A 6,498-nucleotide genomic window follows, 5' to 3' on the forward strand; every position below is an offset into this window, starting at 1 on the left:
TAAGTTCATTAACATATGACGTCTACATACACAAAGAGTACCTTGCCTGTGTGTGTGTGTGTGTGTGTGTGTGTGTGTGTGTGTGTGTGTGTGTGTGTGTGTACTGCTGATCAAAGGGTTAAACATCCTTGGTCAGGAAGAGGGTAGCCTCCCCCTCACCCTAGATGGTTCATCCTAGATAACACGGTGAGGAAGTCCTGCAGTTCATCTAAACAAAGAGCACTTAGACTAGAACAGACGCAACTACGTTAATCCTACCATAACAATTAAACAAGGTACAAACTTTCCCATGCTCCCAGTGTGGAATGCACACCAGGCCTCTGTAGCCTGTTAAAGATCACACAACTTATCACTACACAATTAATTATACACTTCTAAGCATCTATGGTTAAATATTTCTAAGCATAAATGACAATCAACAATACAACTCTAACATTCCCCCCTTTTCGACATTTATGCTAGAAAAGTTCCCAGTTATGAATACCTCATGTCTGACAGCTTTAAGGCAAACATTGTTATATTCAGCATATGTCAAATCACCCTAAATTACTGAAAAAGTACACAGTTTAACAAACGTATTAGCAGTTATCCCATTCCTCATTGAGCTCATTTCATGGCAAACTGCATCTTACGAGCAAACAAAGAAATTGTTAATTTAATAGTGAAAATAAAAAAGTAACATTTTCAAAAACATCTCAGCTTGGTAATGCTTCCTCCAGGTGTGCACATCACATGTCTCTCTGCAGAGTGGTTTGAGTTCTGCAGGGCGTCATGAATGTCTCTTCCAGTTGTTTCCATCATTGTCCATAGGACCAGAGTCCAAACGTATGTAGAATAAACATTCAAACATACCAGTTGGTTTTGTTGTTTGTCAACATGGGTCTCAGCTATTTCCAAAGCTGCAGACCTCTCAGCACTCTAGTTTTATGGCCTCCCATTACCTCACTTCAGGCCTTCGTCCTGTGAGGGGGATATTTATGACTCCTTCATTGTCCTTCATTGTCCATACTCTGCAGAAAACACCTCTGTGGAAAGGGTGCAGGGTTGTCTTACTGCTATTATGATCCCAGCAGCCTTCAGAGTGTCATCGTATGCACAGTACAGTGGCACATTAGGTGATGTTCATAGGAAACTGCTGTTATCACCACCATAGCTTCTGGTTCCTGTGCTTTTCACAGAATCATGATGTCATCCCCGAACTCCTTCTGCGCTGTCGATGGAGCTTGGCACGCTCCCCTCATCCCACGAGTTTTCATGTTCCAACGCTGCTGAAGGTTTAAGGCAGAGCACGTCGTACACCTTAGTCGTCTTCCTCAGCGTCAATATTGAATCTTTCATAGTATTTAAAATCTTGCTGTGGGAAGTCTCCTCTTGATTTCCTGGAAGCTTAGTAGCACAGCTCTCTGTGTGATGTCTGCTGTGCTGAAGATGATCTCTGATCCTCCTGAAGCCTCTCTCCCATCTTGTGGACGATCCTCTCCTCTATTTTGCAGGCAGTTTCATGGTCCTTGCTGTGGCTCCAAGGTCTGATTTCATGATGGGCCCCAACCAGCTTGACCTTTGACCTCAACCACTGCCTGGCTGTCAGCTATGCCTGGAATGGTTCACGCTTCTCACTGGGCCTCTGAAGATTTCTCAGGAGATTACTGCTGCACCTGTATTTCCTTGCTAGGAAGACAAACTATTTGGAGAGTATGTCAACAATCATCAAACCACATTCTTTAGTTCAGTGAACTTCACTTATAGGCCATCAAAGCCTCATCTGAACATGGGTGCACCACTTGCATAGGTTTAATATTTGTAAATAAACGGCTAATCACACAAATCACTGCAACAATAATAGTAAACATTGTTTAATGTTAATCCTTGGACCCCACCTCTTGACGCATGGACACACCCATGCGTCAACTCACCAAACCTGGATTCCAGTCTTAAAGAAAAAGATTAGCTAGATCATATCCCAGGCAACATCAGGGCATCTCTTCCCCTGGAGCAGCACCACCCTGGACCTATAATCCTGCAATGAAAATGTTAGTGTGCTTTGCATATTAAGTTTGCTTAACACCTGGCTCTCCCAGGAGCCTGCATACACACCATCATGGCCTGGAAAACAAAATCTGGAAGTAAAATCAAACTCCATACCTGTAAACAATTGTATCATAAGGACAAGAAGCATTCAACATCAGCAAGACAAGTGTCATGTGCAGGTTTTCTCAAATCAGTAAACTACAATTATTTTCATAAGTCGCCTCAGACATGGATCATCCCATGTACTCAGGCAACATTAATGTAATCGGTGACTGCTTTTAAGCAAAGTCACTCCACTTATATATTACCATGGGCTCAAAAGTGGCCAGCTAATGAGCCCATATCAAACTATCCCAGAAACACTGTATCTCTTATTTGTTTTACTCATGTCACTTGTCCGTTTCAGCTGAATCTTCCACAGCATTCTCAAAGAAACTAACATTAGCAATACACATTGACTGTAGTCAGACAGAGGTCAGACACAGGTCAACAGGTTACAGAGGTGCCATAAAAACACCATAAAGTCAACCCTAGCTGTGGAAAGAAGTAACACCAGTTCTCAACACAGGAAATTTCACACATGTTATTCACATTATCAAAGTAACCTTCACATTTTCCCATCAACACAATGCAACAGCATCACCACTCATAACCCGTAAACACAGTTTTCCTCACACATAAACCCAGAAATCCTGTAGTAGGAAAAAACATCAACCAGTTGTCCTGGTATAAATCGCATCATCAATTCACATGAAGAACTGGCATGCTGTAAGAAAAGAAAATGCAAATATTAGCGCTTGCGCAGGCGTATGCATACTTTGTCACAGATATCTCTGTGAGCAACTCAAGCCTATGAATAACACACCTGATAAATGCACAGACACAGAAAATGGCATTTAAAATGTTAAATCATCATGCAACCTCGAGTGTTGCTGTCATCTTTCTGCTCCTGTAAAAGGAAACACATGGGTTCATCTGCACCTTTGTCAGGTGGGGGTTAGCTTCACACAATCATGTTCAGTCAGTCAGTCAGTTATTTTAAAAGTCTTACTCATTCACTCAGTGGTTCCTTCTTTTGCTAATTGTGGAAATTATCATCGCATTCGTTTCCACGCTCAGCAAAACGACGTTATTTCAAAAAGAAAAATAATTTAGACTGGATTTCCTCGTTGAATCCTTTTTGGGGGGGACTCTCATTTCCTAATTGTCCCAAATAAGTGGCTTTCTCCTGAACCCATTTTAAATGTGGAGAAACTCACTTGCAACAATTTTCTTGACGACGTGTAACGCTTTTAATTCCCGACTTGCAGATCTGCTCAAAGAAAAGAAATTCACAAGCAAAAATCAGTGCTTGTTCAAAAATGAAAAATAAAAAATAACAGAGATTATCAAACCAAACTCTCAGTGCACTGTGAAAGTATCAAAATAAAAAGGCCTTGCTAAGTCATGACACAAACTCCTCATCAACTTCACAACAGGAGAAGAATCATCAGCTAGATTCACTCCAAACCAACCATCAACTGCACAACACACAACATAACCCTAATGTCATATTAGCTATGAGTTTAATCACCCGGTCTGTGCTCTTCACTCATTTAAGCCACAGATCTATTTTATTCAATTTTTCCTTTTTCCCTTCATCATAAAACATGTGACATGCTGTCATGCACTTCACAAAAGACGTTTGTTCTGATGTATTCAGAGTTGTGTATCTAAATACAGGATTCACTCGCACATCAAAACAGGAAACTCAGTGTTTTAGAGTCTCCACTCAACACACAACAACTCCAACACATCTCATTCACTCGTGCTAGAATTCAGTCACCTTTCATTAATCTAAAACCGATCAACTAATTTGCATATCAGCTATTAACCCACTAAGTTGACAGGACGACAGGAAAGCATGTTCAAAATAGTATCACAAAAGACAATTTCCCTCATACAGTAAATTACATGTGCTGCCTCAATCAAGCAGGAAGCTTCTCCCAATTTACCATTTTAACAACTAAATTTATTGTCTGATCACTGGTTGGTCAAACCAGGATCTTTTTTCCCACAAAAGTTAAACTGTTGTCCTGCAACCTGGAGAGTCAATTTTTTGCATTGGATAAATTCAGTATTTGATAACAAGTGTCTGCTAAATTGACACTATTTTAACACTGATGAAAGATAACAAGCTAATTTTCATTGCATGGGTTTGTGTTATTAGGCAGGTCTAATGCATGTCTGTGGAGCTGCATCTCCAGCAGAGCATGTTCTTAAAGCTGCCTTTCCTACACACTTCTCTGCTATTATTTAATCATTTCTTAACTAATGTGCTATGAGTCTTCATGAGTCATTTTGTGTTTGGAATTGTTAGTAGGGTTAATGCATGTTCTGCTTGTGTGTGTGTGATTTTGTATATGTTTCTATTTTCGCAATGTTTCAGACTCCGTCTCAATTTTCCAACTTAAGCAGTCAGTTTTCTTTTCCCCAGGTTTGCTAACCCAAATTTTGATTTCCCACATTAAAAATAAAATTTGTGTTCTCACCTAATCTTCTCACTCTGTTGTCCTCTCCCACTTCAACAGTCCAATAGCAGGCAGTTTCTCCTTCAGCTTTGTCCTGTCCCTCCTCTGATGCGGTTGACTTTGTGCTAGTGTCTGAAGTGCTGCCGCTGCCTTCTTGGGCGACTTCTTAGCAGCTGCTGCCGGTTTCTTGGCTTTGGCCGCGGCGGGCTTCTTGGCTTTGCTCTCAGTAGCCTTGTTCATCTTGAAGGATCTGGAGGCCCCGGTGCCCTTGGTCTGCACCAGAGTGCCCTTCGCCACCAGACTCTTGATGGCGGTCTTGACACGGGCCTTGTTCTTGTCCACATCGTAGCCTCCGGCAGCCAGAGCCTTCTTGAGAGCGGCCACAGACAGGCCGTTGCGCTCCTTGGAAGCGGCCACGGCTTTCACAATCAGCTCGCCCACGCTGAGGCCGACCTTCTTGGGCTTGGAAGTCATCGTCTTCTTCTTCTTGGCCTGAACCTCGGCGCAGGGCGCAGGGCGTGTTTATGATGGAGCCTTTCCCACCACAGCGCTGGCACGTTGAACGCATCATGAAGGGTCCATTTCTTTCATGTCGCTAGCCGCATGTGGCTTGCCCGAGTCACTCAGTCCTTTTTGAGCATTTCAACATGCTGCCGCCGCAGACCCTGGCCTCAGATCCAGCAAGTTTAGCGCGCTGATCTCCAAAAAAGTCCCGAAGGCCAGAAAGACATCAAATAAGTGTCTCGTGCTGAGAACTCAAACAAAAACTCCTCTTCACGCTGCCATCTTGCTCGCCCCTCCGTGAAATTCAACCAATCAGACAGGAAGATGGGTTTGCTTTCTTCTTCTGCTGCTGTTTATCCACATTGCTGCTGCTTTGCTGGGACTTTTTGTGCTCAGGACTTGCTGCTGTCTCTTTATCATGTTATTGCTTTGGAGCTGCATTCCTTATCTTCAGGGAGGAGTGAGCTCGCTTGTGAGGTTGAGAAACACATGGCACTGTAAATAAGTCAGCCAGAAACTTGGCCTGCATGTTTCCAATGATGTTAAACTATAACTTTCTTCCGACTGTTGCATGTGGAAAATTGATACAGGTCTGCTTTTCACCTGAAAGTGACAAACTAAAACATGTTCATTATTATCATCACTGCTTAATCAACACACATCTCTCTCTCTCTCTCTCTCTGTCTGTGTTTGTGTGAACAATCCTTTCTTAAAAGCAGAAAATGACATTGTAGTTGTTTTTCGGCTGATCAACACAAAACCTTTTTCCTATGATTATTTCTCTTCGTCTACAATGTAATTTGTCTCTTTTTCACTCTTTTTTTTTCTTCACAATAGCTGGTGGTCTGCAAAATCACCGCTCTCACTCACTTTTTCATCTGCATAAATAAACCATATGGCTGGAGATATGTGCCATGGTGATCCATAAGCATGATCACCAGTTTATTTAATTATTTTTAATCCAACAAAACAAATAAACAAAAACATGATGCTGATGCTACACACACACACGAGTCAAGGTGCAGAAAAACTGCTCATGGAAACGCTGCACACTCTCTGTTTCCCTCTCTTTGAGTAGTTCTCAGACAGCTCTTGATCTGATAATGTGTAGCTTGCTCATCAGCTCAAAAAACAAAAACAAAACTGCAACGCGACATCACACAGTAGTTGCATGCTCTGCCCACAGTGGCAAAGTCTTACACTTACATATTCAACACAGCTTCTCCATCATGTATTTTTAGATGTTTCATACAGGGTTGAGCATATTAGTTGTTTTCACAGATGTGCTCTATATCTCAACAATGGCTCATAATAAGACGACCGTCTTCCACACAGGTCAAGTGCCTCTATGCACTTCATGAGTTTAAATATTTATCTATATCACTTCACCTCACATGTCATTGTACTGAATTTAAGCAACCACAAGCTTAATGTAGATTACTTTTAACAACTATCC

General features: G+C 41.9%; 1 pseudogene; it reads right to left on the bottom strand.

Annotated features, from left to right (window-relative positions):
- Positions 1-4,568: 4,568 nt before the first annotated feature.
- LOC146606985 (histone H1-like) lies at positions 4,569-5,817 on the bottom strand (annotated as a pseudogene).
- Between the last annotated feature and the right edge of the window lie 681 nt (positions 5,818-6,498).

This window comes from Diplotaxodon limnothrissa, unplaced genomic scaffold (genome assembly GCF_057381915.1).
Source record: "Diplotaxodon limnothrissa isolate DT_005_m unplaced genomic scaffold, D_limnothrissa_male_GT1.1 unmapped_scaffold_1, whole genome shotgun sequence".
NCBI lineage: Eukaryota > Metazoa > Chordata > Actinopteri > Cichliformes > Cichlidae > Diplotaxodon > Diplotaxodon limnothrissa.